General features: G+C 34.9%; 1 protein-coding gene across 5 annotated transcripts in view; it reads right to left on the bottom strand.

Annotated features, from left to right (window-relative positions):
- LOC131435202 (myosin-G heavy chain) overlaps positions 1 to 17,745 on the bottom strand; it is a 96,228-nt gene that overhangs the window by 11,858 nt on the left and 66,625 nt on the right. The gene's annotated exons all lie outside the window — the stretch shown is intronic.

Raw genomic sequence — 17,745 nt, forward strand, 5'->3', positions numbered from 1 at the left:
GGATATTAGTCCAACACTTGTTCTTATTAGAGGCCGTATAAAATATTGCACACTCCACAAGTGTCACGGGAAAAGGATATTTATTAGTATAAATTTCAGTTTTTGTGAGCGACGTAGTATGTTCCGGTTTCAAGATGCTCGGTTGTACCACTAAACTTACAGACTTACCGAGTGAAAGTTTCAACAATATTCGAAATTGAAGTCCCGAGAAGTCTTGATTCCTTGTTCTTATTCGTAAAAATTCGAAATACTAAAATTAAGAATATAAATTTCAGTAATTTGTTCTGAATGGCTACAAAATAAACGAGTGAATAGGATTTAGACAAAATAGTTGATTCATTGTAGTGACATATTCTAAAATTTATATCAAATCATTTTAAGTCACAAAACAATGGTCAACAGATTTTTCACGTTTATTATTTCCGCTTTATTATTTCAATTGTTTACTTGAATTATTAATTGGTTATATTGGTTGATCTGGGCAGCCGGCAACCGAGGAAAAATATTAATTTATCGAACAAACAAGTATTTTTTTACTATTTCTTCTTTACTTTTATTTACTTTTCTTCGAAGCTAACCGAAAATTGATAAGTTGAATGAAAAGATAATTTAGTCAAATAAAATAGAGTAAATAAGATGTGAAACGTTGAAAAACTCTGAAAGGAAAAAGAAACTCCTGCAATTGCCGCCTTTTACGACATGGAAGCAGGAACCCAGTGGATCTATTCTTGGTTATTTTTTTTCCGCCGGACTCAACACGGCATCTACGCTGGTACTATTCGGAGAAAGATAATAGGTACTATCAATCTTCTAGTGGATCCCAGCTCCTATCGTTTCTGATTGATATGATTTTCATTTTCCGGTTCAAAACCATTCTGTGATTGGGTTTCAGAAATTTGTTTCACATTATTAGAGCGGGATTTATTTTTTCCGTTTAGCATTCCGTTTCAAGGTCTACCCAAAGCACCACATGAACCTTCACCGTGACATGTTCCACTCCACATCTATATGTATATAAAAATCCCCTTTCATGTGGCATAAGTTAAAAGCTGTCATCCTATTTTTGTATTGACTGCCTGAAATTTCTTAAAAGTCTATTCGCATTATTCCGGAACGGGACGATTCGGGACGTTTTGTTTTCCGTTTCGTTTTGTTAATTGCCGAAATTCGCCGAGTCTTAGTAATCTCAAATTTCGGCATAACCTTTGTCAGACCCAGTCAGCTTGTAGCGAAACCAATCTTCAGTTCAGCAACGCCATCGCTCGGCATCACATTCAACATATCATGTCTCGATGACCCGCCGGGCTTTTGTAGCTTGGGGGTGTTTCCCGCGGACCCACACGGACCGAAGGATACGGCCTGAAAGACTCTCATGCTATATTCAATTCACCGGCCACTACCGATCGCCAGCTTAAAACTGGATTCTCGAGAATCCGCGACCCCGATTTGTTCGGGAAATGTAAGAGCTGGATATATTGTTAATATGATGTCTTTGCCTTTACTGAATGTTCGATTAAAGCAACGAAGCGAAATTTATGAATTTATGAAAATTTATAAGCTTTCAGCAATTGAAAGTAAACAAAGAATTCGTTTTTTAAATTGTACATATTCAATTGGGGATCAGAATTTCATTTTATTTTTGAATAAACATACATTAAATATACATTACATTAGTTATGTTTTGAGCAAGTACAATTGTAAAATATGCAATTCGGACTGAACGCCGATTGTCGAATATGCTAGTCGAGATGTCGTTGAAGTCTTTCGATATATCCTATAACGACTTCCCGATAGTGGAAGAGGGATCTGGAAGTAGTTTTATATAAATATTCAACAATAATAGCACAAACTTAGGATAACCCATAAATGACCATACCTGAATCGGCCAGTATTAGTCGAAAAAGACGTTTTCGTTCGGCACGTCAGAAACGACATGACACTTCGGTGCCAATTGAAAAAGTGTTTTGCAAATAGCATTAACTTTACGTCTGCTTAGCGGTTCAAATTGAACTGTTTAAGTTTGCACTAAGCAGTTCAATTTGAACTGCTGTATTAATTATGTCAGCTTTCCCCTTGCTCAGTACTAGAATTTGAAACGATACACCTAAACTGAGCCGGTGCTATGCATTTTATATAGCAAATGAATAGAAAGTTCCTACAACAATTACGTACTTCAACTAGTTGAAAAAGAACCGTGTATAGTACAGTAAAGTAAAATTTCTAAATTCTGAATTCTAAATCTGTATTCTGGAACTAAGTTTCAGAATACAGGTTTAGAAGTTCAGATTTTTAAGTAATTTTGAAACTAAATTCTCCTCCCGACGATTCAAGTTCAAATAAAAGCACAACCTAGGCGTTTGAGACTTTATACCACGTTAAAAGTCTGCTGCTTCCGACGATCGAATTCCAAATGAAAGCACGACCTGAGCGTTTCACGCTTTATACTTGTTTTTTTCTTATTGATGTTGGTGAGAAAACCTCCCTCACCTCGACATCCAGTTTCGTCTAAAGCATTATAAGAAATCAACGATTTTCAGTCAAAGTTTACCTTTTATACTCGTCCAGTTGATAATCGGAACTGATATGTACTTGACTACCTTAAAACCGTCGTCCGGGTGCGAAAAAGCAAGTTAGCGTGATAAATTTTCCTCAATATTTCCAAAAGTTTTAGAAAACTTTGTTTTTCAATTATTTATGGTTTTCTCACGCTGCACAGTGGTCCAAAACGGCAATTTCATGCCTTTAATTATTTTTCAGCAAAACAGTAGATTTTTCATCATTGGTGTCTTGTGAAAAATTGCACGGGTTGTTACTGCGGTTTCATGTACATGGACGGCCATGTTCCAGTACACGTGTAAAGACAGATAAAAAAATTAACTTTTTACTGGAAGCAGCTAGAGAATTTTCGTCTTCGACAATATTGTAGAAAATTAAATTTCGAGTAACTTTACTTAAGAAAATTTTTTTCTAACTCTAGCCGTTAATTAATTTTATGTGGTTTAAATAATAAAGTTTAAAAAATCAGTTTTTTTGTTCTAACAAGTTTTATATTCTTCTGAGAGTAATGAATTTTTCTACAAAACTAGATTTTGTGCAAATACTTACAGTCTATGACATTTCAAAGTGCTATGATAAATTTCAAAAGAGTTATGAATATTTTTATGTAAAATACAGTCGAAATTCAAACTTATATATCGCAGCAGAGTGCAAAAAGTAGCAGGTCAAACAGTTTAGGTTGGATAATAATTTCGATTTAGAACAAAACCTCGAAGGAATGGTTTGTATCCGATTGTATCCAAGGATTATATGGGCGAATATATGTCTGGTGTGAGGTTTTTATATATTTTATATACTTTTATGCTCAAGAATAATAAAAACAAAATCAACATAATGAAATAGTTCTGTATATTACATTTCATCTTCTGAATTGTCACTAGAGGTGTATGCTGATTGCTCATCCTCTTCGTTAAAATTCAACAAGCTTCTCGCATCTGATGAAAGAGATTTCATGGATTTTTGAGGTAATTTCCGTAGACTTGTTACTACGGGATCAGAAGATAAAAGAAGCCGCATGAATAGATCTTTGTTGGTTAACACTCTCGATGATTTTCTGTTATGATCTCTACAATAACGCCTAAGATCCTTATTATCCTTATGCTTCTTCAGAAAGTTGGCCGATTGGTACCAGGAATGAGTTGATTACTTGCGATCTATGAATCAAAATTTTATGAACACTAGCCGGCATGTAATACTACGGGTACAAGTCCACAAGTTGTTGTGCAGTTTCCAATGCATAATTATCGAACTTCTGACAGTTTATTTTATGGCCAGATGCAATTGTTTGAAGAATGCTGCCGCATCGTTTGAGTACATTAACTTCAATACCCGTTATCTTAGCTGTTTGTTCAGCAAAGGAGAAAAAAATTCGCGCCGAGTTTCCATCGTTAGATGTACATGCACCTCCCGCGCATGGTTTGTCGATTATCAACCCCATCTCAGTTTTGAATAGAAGTTGAATTTGAATTTTTCGTTTGACCAACTTTTCGCGATCAGTTCCACGTGCTTGCCATGGTTTGATTTCTAATCGATATGAAATGTGAAGAAAATACTCCATGAACCTTATCCATGCATGTAATGTTGACAAACCAAACTGAAATGTATCCGTATTAATCGTGCGTGTTTTGATTTCCACAATATTGTTCATCATTTTTGGAGTAGCTTGACATATGTAACATTTTTTAGATGACTTAGTGGCCGTTAATGCGTTACAAATTTTACCGTCAACCATTGTTAGCACCATTTTATAATCAATTTTGATTCTTCTAGTCTCATTTAATATAATCGTTGGTTTCAAATTTTCTATCTGTTGATTAAAATAATTTCTCTCACGCATTGAAATTTCTGTGGTTTCCATAACGAAGCGGTCTACAGTAACGGGTTGAAGAAGGCCGGGGGTTTTGAAATAGATTTTTTTCATTACTCGCAGTACTATTGGAACAATAGAGGTCAAAAATATATTTCCATCATTTTTTGAGCCATCATCCTTCAGAAGCAAGCGATGCTGGTGGAGAAATTCAAGATGGCGACGGAATGAAATTGATATATATCTCGCACGTATTTCATGTTTTTCGTAGTTAAAAGCATTTGTTCGCGCAAAGTGGATCAATATCATTAATGAGCATGATGATTTAAGTATTTTAAAGATGTTTTTTTATTGTTTTTTATAGTTTTTACAAATTTTGCCAGCAAGAAATTTCCAGCAATAGTGGAAACGTTTCCAGCTGCTGGCGTGTCAGTATACTGGAACCAGCATGCTGGCTACCAGCAATAGAGTAAACATCACATTTGTCTTTGTTATACAGCACATCCACCAATGTTCACAGGTTGGAGCTCGAGAATCGCCGGTTGCTTTGATGTTGTGTTATTATCAAATTGGATTACATTTACAACAAAGTGTTAGCTAAGAAAAATTTATTTAATTATAATAAAAAACAAAATATTTCTAAAATATATTAAAGATATTCACAGTTACATATTATTATTTTTATCATTATTATTATCTTGATTATTATTCTTATTATTATTATTATTATTATTATTATTATTATTATTATTATTATTATTATTACTATTATTATTATTATTATTATTATTATTATTATTATTATTATTATTATTCTTATTGTTTTTATTTTTATTATTATTACTATTATTATATTCGTTTTATATTACAGCGGCTTCAAATTTTCTAGTTATATTTATTGATGAAATCCTTGGATACAATCGGATACAAACCATTCCTTCGAGGTTTTGTTCTTAATCGAAATTATTATCCAACCTAAACTGTTTGATCTGCTACTTTTTGCACTCTTCTGCGATATATAAGTTTGAATTTCGAGTGTATTTTACATAAAAATATTCATAACTCTTTTGAAATTTATCATAGCACTTTGAAATGTCATAGACTGTTAAGTATTTGCACAAAATCTAGTTTTGTAGAAAAATTCATTACTCTCAGAAGAATATAAAACTTGTTAGAACAAAAAAACTGATTTTTTAAACTTTATTATTTAAACCACATAAAATTAATTAACGGCTAGAGTTAGAAAAAAATTTTCTTAAGTAAAGTTACTCGAAATTAAATTTTCTACAATATTGTCGAAGACGAAAATTCTCTAGCTGCTTCCAGTAAAAAGTTAATTTTTTTATCTGTCTTTACACGTGTACTGGAACATGGCCGTCCATGTACATAAAACCGCAGTAACAACCCGTGCAACTTTTCATAAGACACCAATGATGAAAAGTCTACGGTTTTGCTGAAAAATAATTAAAGGCATGAAATTGCCGTTTTGGACCACTGTGCGCTGTTGGAAATTTAATCACAAATTCCTTATCATATTTCCAATAGCTTGGAGAAAAAAATATGCTGTTGGGTTAAGTACATCAAGAGATATTGTTGTACAGAATAAATTTTGAAAAGGCACATAATAGTAAAGTAAGTCGTATTCACGACAAAATTCATACTATAGTTACTAAATAGGTCGAAGATTTTCACGTCTTTCTTTTGGATTAATTCCATTTTTTCTTTGACCACCAGAAAATTTCTGCGGAATATTCCATCAGAAAATAACTGCGTAGTGCTAAACGAAAATATAAAATATACATATATATATATATATATATATATATATATATATATATATATATATATATATATATATATATATATATATATATATATATATATATATATATATATATATATATATATATATATATATATATATATATATATATATATATATATATATATATATATATGTATATATATATTATTTGTAAGCTAATACAATTCGGGTCATGCCCCCATAAGCATGAGACGATAAATTTGACGATTTTTCCATATAGTTGCAAATACATTATCTGCATCTCACTAGAGATGATCGGGTCTGGGGTATTTTAACCGAAACCCGACCCGTTCCCGTACCCGACGGGATTTTGATCGGGTACGGGTAAAATATTTTGTTTTCTATCGGGTACGGGTAAAAAAATTTACTGCTCACTCGGGTACGGGTAATTTTTTTTCTGATCGATTATCCGACCGTTTGTACTTCACATAAATATGTTTACACGTTGACGAGAATTTTTTATTGCAAAACAGTTCTTCCGAAAAACAAAAAAATTGACATTCGCGCCTAGGACCAGTTTTTGACATTCGCGCCTAGGACCAGACCTGACAACTGGCATCTTTTTCCAGAAAAAACATTTTCTTTCTTCATTAAAAAAAACCGATCAATCATAGTTACGTGAAAAGTTATGTGAATATTTTCCCCCCTACTTTTTTATAACATTTTTATAAGACACTGCCTTAGCTCTAAGATGTTGCGGTCAGACCCTACTTTTCACGTAGGTTTTAATAGACTGCCATTTTAAAGCTGTTTAATGCACAATCCAGTAAAAATTATTTGATTCATATATAAAATGTAGTGTAGTACTCATATCACATTCAGATACCAGAAAACTTTTATTTTAGATATTTTTTGGAGATTTTCTAAATTTTCATCTAAATCATAAGGATTCTAACCAGAAAAACATGAACATTTATTTCAGAAAATCTGCATAGAAGTTCTTCTTATTCTTTACTTCTGGGTGGTGTCACCTCACTTGAAATGACACCGATTGATGGCATAGCAAGTTGGGCTATATTGCCAGTAAATTTTCGTTTCTTTTCACTGGACTACAAGTGAAAATCTCGATGCGTGACAACATGGAGTTGCAAAAGAATGGGTGAAAATCTTTTCTCGCGAAATACTCAAATTTGCACCGTGTTCACTCGTTGAGGGTTCCATCGGAGGTGGCACAGAAGTTCAATGACTGTAGAAAACACCAGCTACCGTTAACAAAGTGGGTGTGGGTTTGTGAGGCTTACAAAACGGGCATATTTGATAGATTAATTTAAATCAAAATCATAATCCATTTTGCTTTGTACTAAAAAATTCTAACCAAAAAAAAATTCTCCCGCATATTCAATTTACTTACACATGAAGGACTCACTGTTCACCATTTTCAAAATAGAATTTTTCACACCGGGAATACACGTACATTATTTGATGTTTGGTCAATTCACGTAAACAAACGGATGATACTCTATTCATTTTAGGGGGTGTTCGCATAACATTCAATTTCGTCACGTATAATATTCAATTTGACATTTGGAACCATTTTACGTGATTTTTCAAATGATTCGAATGTGAATTTTTATTTGTGTGTCAAGATAATGAGCACTCTTACTTGTGATTCTAAAGAATTGAATCAAAAGTCGCACTGTTTCGTAAAAACCATACCTACCCAAAATTGAATACAACGGGTATTACGACATTTTGGGTAAATATGCTTCTCGAAAAATTTGAGTAGATATTACTCCCTCTTGTTGACATTTGTAACAAGCATTTTAATGTATTTTACTTACCAACTAGAGCCTGATACGGCTCGCTATCTAAAACACTTTATGTTTTCCATCCTGAATTTTGGTAAAATTTTTACTACTCATTCTGTTCGGGTATGGGTACAGGTAATTTTTAATCGGGTACGGGTAATTTTTTTTATTTTTTATCGGGTACGGGTAATATTTTTTTATTATTGATCGGGTACGAGTCAGGTATGGATAATTTCTTTAATTTTAAATCGGATACGGGTAAATTTTTTTGCTGATCACTCGGGTACGGGTCGGGTTCGGGTATAAGAATTTCTATACTGAAACTGAGCAAGCAAAACTTCAAATGACTACGTATTATTTACTCAACTGACGATGAATTTTGGGAGCTTAACAGAATTGCAGCAAAAGTCATATGAATTTGTATCGATATGATGACAGTCAGTGGCCATAAATTTCATTTTCATCTGATATCATTCGATTGAAAATGAAATTTCACCGCACTGGTTGATACAATAGCCCTATGTAAAGTTCTTTCATTATTCTTATTTTCGACGACATTCATTTGGGAATGCGGCCTTGAAGGCCGGAAACGACGCGCTTCATTCGGAGGAATTCTATTTTCGCGAAGCTCCCTTTTTAGGAGCACAGAGCTACATATAAGTACTTGCATCGCACTATTATAATGTCCCGGAGGAACTTGTAAAAATCTGAAACGAAGTTCGCGCAGCTGACGTGTAAGAAATTTAATGGTTGTTTTAAAAAGCAATCACCTAGTAGCAATCAGTGCTGTAAAACTTCATTCAATTCAATTGAAACTGAATGTGGAACATATTGACGATCTCTCTAATGCAGTAAACTTCACTCTCTGACACACACAATGTTTGCTGACGGCCCGAACGGGCAGCATTCAATTCATCACTCGTTTCTCTTCAATCGAGGCTCAGTTTAACCACCATCAGTTGATCTCTTGAAATGACAAAATATATCTTTCAATAGTGTGAGAGCGGCCTTCAAATGAGGTTCATGTAAACATTCGAATTGGTTCAAGAAAATAGATGAAAGACAAACCAGATAGCTGAAATATCAATCACAGGATACACATAATTTAATTGTTTCCTCCTTCAAGTTCATTTTTAATACTCTACTCCATTTATAATTCTATTCGTTCGAATTTGCTTACTACCAAGAGCGAATGCATTGAAGTAGGTAGACTACTTGGCACTCGAAACTGAGCAAGCAAAACTTCAAATGACTAGATACGATTATTCAACTGACGATGAATTCCGGGAGCTTCACTTGAAAATGCAGCAAAAGTCAAATGGGATATGCTGACTGTCAGCGGCCATAAATTTCATTTTCATCTTATTTTATTCGATTGAAAATGAAATTTTACCGCACTGGTAGCAATTCTCCTGTAAAGGGGCTTCGAGTAGCTCAGTAATCTCTTATGGTCTTTGCTAAATATCACCTTACATGATTCCAAATGTTCAAAAGCGATAGTCAACTGGTGATAATCACCTTATGTGATTCCACCCCAGTTCTAATGGCCAAAAAGTAGAACGATTTACAAATTGGATTAGTTTTCAGTCTAATTTATAAGAACTTTTACGTGTTTTGCACCATCAATCTAAACGACGGTTTAATATTTCAAGCCCTCATCACCTTGTAATTCCTGATTCGGAGGTCAGATTCAGAAAATAAATTGAAGTGTTTTATGGGACCAGAATATCTTTCTGTTGAATCTATCGTTCTTGCTATTTCTGAGAAATCGCAGTGAGAAATTGGACCAATATTTCTATTAGTTAGTTATTAGTTATTCTGCATCGTTACTTTGAATGACGGTATAAACTTTTGAAAATTCATCATCTCATTATACCGGAATCAGATGTCAGATTTGGATAAAATTCACTTATTTAGAGTAAATACTGTAAAACTTTTCATTTGAGCTGAGTTTGTGAAAATCGGATTCACCATCTTTGAGAAATTCTAGTGAATCTCATTTTAGAGCTTCTTACCGACGACACGACCAGGCACTCCGAAGAAAAATCGAAATAAAACGTGTCTGTTAGCGATTAACCACCAGTTACCACAAATATAGCGACCCCTTGATAATGATAAAAATATTCTTCTCGAGCAACACTGTTTAAGTTGCTACGAACTAGTTACCTAGGAACCCCGAATAAATAAACAAAACTAAGTTGAGGAACAGTTAAAATTATTTAACTTTTGGTCCCTCATTACCACTTTATAAGAGTAACTTAATAATGTAGAACGTGCAAATGTTACAGCCATCATGAGTGCAAGCTGTAATAAAAGTGAGTTCTTGAAATTTTATTTGTTAGCTTTCAATATAGGTATGTTGTGGTATATAAACATACCATGATTACGTTCCAAAAAGTATTTTGATATTACATCATTTTCATTCAGCTAACACAGATTTTACTCTTTGCAGCTCATCGTATTCGGAAATGATCTTAGAGTTGGACATGTACGGCACAAGGGTGATATACTAGAAAAGGGCGATATTCCCTAGAAAAACATTTGCCAAAGTTCATTTGTCTAATAAAATTTTGCCAATACAATGAATAAAGGAGAACTGAAGGATTCGCTAAAAAATCATTCACTATTTTTATTTCATACTATTACGTACATTAAACTATCTGAGGAGAATGACGAATAAAAACAAAAAGATTTTCCATAGTGAGTCCAAGCTTCTGCAAAACATTCGATCATTTTAAGATCAGTTTAGTTTTTGGTATGTCCGTTTCCTTCAAGTAGATTTTATTTCAGGTATCATTATTTATCGTTAGTAGCATGGCATAATTATTTTGAATGCCGAATCCGTGTATTCTTTTCAAATACAGTAGTACTTCGTAGTCCCATCCATAGGCTAATTTCAAACCACAAATGTGGCTAAAATTACTACACCAAGACCGACTAATTGATCCACTGCTCTAACAGTAACTGTATAAAACGGATCTTCCACTTGAACCGATGAATCCATTCTAATTTTTTCGTAAAAATATACCCGTTTTGCAGTTTCATTTGTTTACATTTCATAAGTCTTCAATATACAGTAACCAAGGTTATGGTAACTGTTATTCAAAATCAATAAAATATCAACTTATGTTGCCAGTTTGAATATTTTTCCAAGCGATTTCGTTTTGACATTACGAGTTACTGAGGGGTAGTTAAATTTGCGATACAGTTTTAATAAACGAGTGGCAGGTCGTGTCGTCGTTCTTACTTTCACTTCCGTTTCTTCCGGACCCGAAAACTGTTCACCGGTATAAATAAAATGATATTATTTGGTCGTCCTGATAAATGTGAAATTGAAATCTTTCCGCAAGTCAACCTATAATTCCAGAACCGGAAGTCATATCAAAATGAAATTCTGAATAAACATAATGAAAAATAATAATAAACAATATAAAATGAACAGAAACTTTATATGGTATTTATATGGGATCACATTTTCCTTTTTTACGCGTACTACCCTGTAATGATACGATTTAGATTCTGGAACTTTTTTTTGTCCAACAGACCCTTTGTTTGAATCTAATTTTGTCAAAATCGGTTGAACCAGAGAGTTCAGAGAGAATAGAGTGCACAAAAATTTTACATACATACAAATGCACACACAGATATTAGCTGATCTCAACGAACTAATTCGAATGATACATAACACTCGGCCCTCCGGGCCTCATTAAAAATATCTGGTTTCACAGTAACCTTTCTATATGAGAGAGGCTAAATAGAAAGATTTCAAAAGAAGACTTAATTTAATAACGGTTAAGAAGACTTTATTCGACAAAGGTAAAGCTGGTTTTAAAATTTAACAGATTCATTAAATCTTTTTAAGATTATATCAATCGGACTATATACGTCTTGCTTCTGATTTGGATTACTCCCATCATAAATCCTAATTGCAATTGATGGTATGGGCTGTTTAGTTATTTTCCCTCAATCTACTATGTTACTGTTTTGAAGAGACTGCCATAGACGGTATGCTTGAAGTTGCTGATACTTTATCATTGAGATGCTTTTCGACAATTTTTTTTACATAAAACATGGACCAATAAGTCCCGAGACTAAAGCAGAGATGGCGCTCGTAGTAAACCAATAATCACGTCTTTCTAGAGTACTAACCTTTGCTTGAAACGGGTCAAAATTTTAAGTCGATCCGACGAGGAACAGCTGAGTTATCGAGGTTGGAGTAAAGTCGTTTTGTAGTTTGTTTAAAAAATGAAAAAAAAAACGAGTTTCGTGTTTTGATAAAACATTGTTTTTTAATGGATAAAAACACCGTGCAAGCGAAACAATGGATTGAAAAATGTTATCCGGACTCTTGTCCATCAAAAGCAACGATTTGTCGGTGGTTCGCCGACTTTAAACGTGGTCGTACCGACACAAATGACGGAACGCTCGGGTAGACCTGTGGAAGCCGTACACCGGAAAATGTGAGTGAAGTGGCAAAAATTATAATGAAAGATCGTAAAGTGAAGCTCCGTGAGATTGCTGAGATGACACAGATATCATATGGAAGTGTATTTACTATCCTTCATGAAAAATTGAGCATGAAAAAGGTTTTTTCCAAGTGGGTGCCGCGATTGCTTTCGATGGAACAAAAACAAGTCGATGAAAACAATGGCGAAATTGAACGAATTGGGTTTTGATCTGCTTCCCCAACCCCCATACTCGAAAGATTTAGCCCTCAGTGACTACTGACTCTTTACTGAAATTAAAAAAAATGCTCCAGGGAAAAAGATTTGGCTCAAATGAGGAGGTCATCGCTGAAACTGAAGCTTATTTTGAAGCGAAAGATATTTTTTTTGATAAACATGGTATTGAAAAATTGGAAAAACGTTGGAACCATTGTATTACCCTAAAAGGGTATTATGTTGATGAATAAAAAAAAATTGCAAAAAAAAGTTGTTTCCATTGTTAGTCTCGGGACTTATTGATCCATGTGTTACGTCAACTGCCTGGAATCTGGTGACCCGTTCACATTATCTACTTTTTAAGTGTATGCGGAGTGATAGTAACATCTTGAAAAACAACAATGTTAGGCCCAGACCACGAAACCTGATTGATAGTGCGTGCTATTGCTAAGAAAAGATTTTGCCCTTATGGACTAACTCCTGCTGCTAATGCTGAAACTTGGCGTCTTTTTTGTTCTACCTGATTCCGAACTCGTGTACTCAAGCGTTGCATCTGGTATCAAGTTAACTTTTCTTTTTACCTGGACAGCGCCAGATTGACAATAAAAACGTCAATTAGCTTAGTTGTGTTACTAGCGGACAAACATTTCAATATAAGCATTTTCGTTTGTTGATCAAACGCAAGTACTTCGCCTTCAATATTTTGATTGTAACATGTTGTACAAGCTACAGTACTTCCTATTGAAAAACAATCCTGAACTAATCCAGCCATTTTAAATTTGATTAGATTTGATTTTGCATAGATTCACTCTACTTACAGGCACTCTGAGTAAAAGGAATTAGTACCCCGGTGAACGATCACAGAGGTTTAAGTTTAAGCCGGGGTAAAATAAACGAAACAAACATAGAAACAAGTAGGATAACTAAACGTAAGTGAAATATAATTCATAGTGTTTACACGTTTATATAGCCTAATATATGATAGTTCATAATATCTACACTGGATTTGGATTAACTGATTGTTATTTGACGAAAATGTATATGAACAGAAATATTACATTCTTCCTATTGCTGCACCACTTATTTAATCTTGTTTCGAAAATTTATTTAGTTGTTCGTTTGCGAACAAGAACAAATGGTTAAGCTAGCTCAGAGGTGTTTTCCATACTCTTGGTCAAAACAACTGTTTTTTTTTTGTTAAAGAATAAATATATTTCTTAAGAACTAGTCTAAAACAATTTGTATTACAAATGGATTTTAGTTCAAAATCTTGAAACACCTATGGACTCAGTTGTTGGTTGACGAGTTTATGTAACATATAGTAGTAATAGGTTAAAGCCGGAGTAAAATAAATGATAATAATAATAATAATAATAATAATAATAATAATAATAATAATAATAATAATAATAATATAGTAGTAAGATTAGAGGTTTGCTTTAAATATTTGCTTCTATTCTCAGCTTTTTCATATACTATTTATCGTGATATAATATCCTTACATTACAATGCTTCGCCCATGAGAACTGCATTATAAAGTATGACAATGGACGGAAACTCAGTATTCGATTTTAGTTTCATCCGTTTACAGTTCTTTTCCTCATCTTGAAAGTAAAATCTCATCGGTTCAGCACCGAACCCCCAGTGATTGGTTGAAGAAGGCAGACGAGGGATGGCGATTAAAAATTTTCGCGAATGCGCGAGTGAGGTTATAAAATTAAAACGAGGGAAGAAGGTTGCGAAGCAAAGAAAAAACACACAACACGATTCCGTGGTCATCACCGCCGCCGTTAAGTCGTCCGGTCCTCTTGAAGACAGTACGAGCGGGTAAGATGTGGGACGAAAGTTTTTGGGAAACGATTTCTCTGACCTAATTATTGCGCGTGTGTGTTTTTTTTATTTTGTATTTCGGGTCCCGCAGCCCGACAAACTGATGCCGGTCGGTGGCTGCAGTAGGAGGAGTATGTTTGGGCCAAAAATCGTCTCAAAATAGTTTTTTCAGCTTTCTCGAAGGAGAGCCCCTTTCAGTGCTTCCACCGCCAATGAGGCTAGCTAATTAGCAAAATTACACGGTCGTTGATCTGGGAAAAGTGGAGCTTCCAAAAGGTCTATTTGAGAGGGAGAGTGAAAAAAGGTTAGCCAATATCAGCATACTGCGCTCACGCTGGAGCTCGAGGCTATTAAAGAGGTGAAACTCACAAATGGATGATAAATCAGCATTGATTTTAATGTTTATTCAGGAAGAGCGAAGTTATGCTGCAAATTTTGAAGACTGTTTGTCCTATATTATATATTATAAAATTTAGAAAATTAGTTGAATCAATGTTAGGAATTTACTTTTATAAATTACGGCAAGTTCCTGCTGATTTACCGTCTTACGAAACATTTCAAACTTAGTCTAATCTGCTCGTGTTACAAAAATCGTTCAGTAGTGTGTTCTGAAGATTTAAAAGTAACAACTTCTCCGTCAATAAAATGCCCAATTAGACACCGGAGACATTCACGTCGCATTTTGATTTCATATCCTAGCAAATTCCATTAGGGTAAGACTCAATGCGTTCGTTCGATTCGGTCCTTTTGCGTATTGTTGTTTTAAGGCGAACGCATGTTTTTCTCGTCACAACCCTGCCTCAGCTCGAGGAATTTTATCTTGTAGATTGTATGCATAAACCATTCCAACTGCGGTCCGATTTCACTGGCAATCGCGTAAGAACTCAATCCATTTAATTCAAGTTTTCTTTCTCACAGCTTGCATTGGTTGATTGAAATTTTAGCGGTTTTGCACTAAATATAAGCCACGTATTGTGAAATAAGCTTCTGCCATGATTTCTGATTGTGAATCACCAGCGGCCATACATGGTGTGGAAGGGCTGTGAATTTGAGGTGGCTACGTTGTGATGTGGACTTAAATGACTTTCAGGTTCGGGAGAATTCTAACGGGAGCGGGTCATATCGCCGAAAGCCATTTCGCCGAAAGTCGTTTCGCCGAATGCCATTTCGCCGAAAGTCGTTTCGCCGAATAGGTCATTTCGCCGAAAGTCGTTTCGCCGAATAGGTTATTTCGCCGAAAGGGTCATTTTGCCGAAAGGGTAATTTTGCCGTAAGGGTCATATCTCCTGCATGTTATGTCTCCTGTATAACTGATGTGGCGCAGCCACATAACCGAAGCCAAGATGGCTCGGCGGCATAAAGCCGCCGAGCCGACGCCAGCTGAGTCGGCCGCCGACCCGCCGTCGGAAGTGGCGGCCTCTTGCATACAAACCTGTAACCGCCTCGTTTGCCCGGTCTACTCAAAGCTAGGTTTCTTTGCTTTAGTAGGGTCCGAACGAGCGGTAGCGAGGTCGGACAGCACATGAACTAAAACGATGTGGCGTAGCCGCATTAGTATTTTATCATTTTCACTTAACAAACGGAAAATACCACCTACATTTGCCTGGTAGATACACCTATGCAATTGCTTTGATGCTTACTAGCTAATAGTCAACAAGTTTTCTTGGAAACTACTTTCTTAGGTTCATGAATCAATCCTTATTCAAGAGTACAACAATCAATCATTATTCAAGAAGTACAATGGTAAGTTAACAAAACGGGCGTTAACGCTATCATCTTTCGTTTGTCTTTAATTTAAATCAATTCTAATTACGATTTCAGGATTCGGCGAAATGACCCTTTCGGCGAAATGGCTTTCGGCGAAATGGCTTTCGGCGAAATGGCTTTCGGCGAAATGGCATTCGGCGAAGTGACCCATTCGGCGAAATAACCCTTTCTGCGAAATGACTTTCGGCGAAACGACTTTCGGCGAAATGGCTTTCGGCGAAATGACCCTGATCCAATTCTAACAATTGCAAAGTGCTACCTTTTTTTCGCGATTTTTGTGATGTTAATTATTGGGCTGAGTGAAGGCTATAAAAATAATTCAATTTGTAACGAGGTAACCGATTTTTCTATAAGTGTTATTGTTTTGTAGTAATAATATCTATGAATATGTTCGTGAAATATTTCGTCAATATTCGAATTTTTTTATACTATTTTTAGTTACATAAATATTTATATACCTTTTCATTGTAATACTTTCTGAAACTTAAGTTCTTTTTCGAATTATACGAAACTTTACAAATGGATAAAGAACTATTTTTGACATAGAATGAAGAAAAAAGTGTTTAAAAATGTTCAATTTTAATAAAATTTTTACTTAAATTTTCCAAAGAAATCGATATTAAAATACCTTCCTTACGCGATTTATAAATTTGGTGAAATGCTGCATATATTTTTGGTTAATCAATGCAAAATTTTTGTGCTCAAATAGGGTTTTTGAAATATTTGATTTTTTGTGTACGCGCATGGTTTGATTCCAAATGCACGTGGGGAGGACACATTAGGTATCTGATAACAAAATACCAACAAAGAGTAAATTATCTTCGAACAATAACAGGATCTTGGTGGGGTGCTCATCCGGAAGATCTAAAAAAATTGTATCAGACAACGATATTTCAGTGATGGAATATGGATGCGTTGATTTTCGTTCCGCTGCAAACTCTCATATTATCAAACTTGAGCGAATTCAGTATCGTTGTTTGCGAATTGCTTTAGGCTGCATTCATTCGACACATACAATGAGTCTCGAAGTTCTGGCGGGAGTTCTTCCCTTGAGAGATCGTTTTTGGAAGCTTTCATCGCGACTGCTAATAAGATGTGAGGTACTGAATTCCCTGGTTATTAATAACTTCGAAAGGCTAGTTGAGCTTCAATCTCAAATAAGATTCAGTATGTATATTTTAACCATATGTCACAGGAAATCAACCCTTCAAGATATATTCCTACCCGTGTCAGCCTCCTAAATGATTCTGACTCAACGTTATTTTTCGACACATCCAATCAGCGCAAAGTGCGAGGATTATTATCAAATCACAATAGTTTGGGTCCCAGCTCATTGCTCCATTCCAGGCAGTGAAAGAGCCGATATTTAAGCCAAAGAGGGTGAAATTTATGAGAGTCCGATTGCTTTCAACGAATTCTATAACGCGTCCCGCCAAAGAACACTTGCCATCTGGCAAGTTTCTTGGTATAAAGATGATCTGGGTGGGTGGATACACTCAATTATTCTTAAAATATCGACAAAGGCATGGTTCTGGGGACTGGATGTGAGTA

The sequence above is a fragment of the Malaya genurostris genome, chromosome 3, assembly GCF_030247185.1.
Source record: "Malaya genurostris strain Urasoe2022 chromosome 3, Malgen_1.1, whole genome shotgun sequence".
NCBI lineage: Eukaryota > Metazoa > Arthropoda > Insecta > Diptera > Culicidae > Malaya > Malaya genurostris.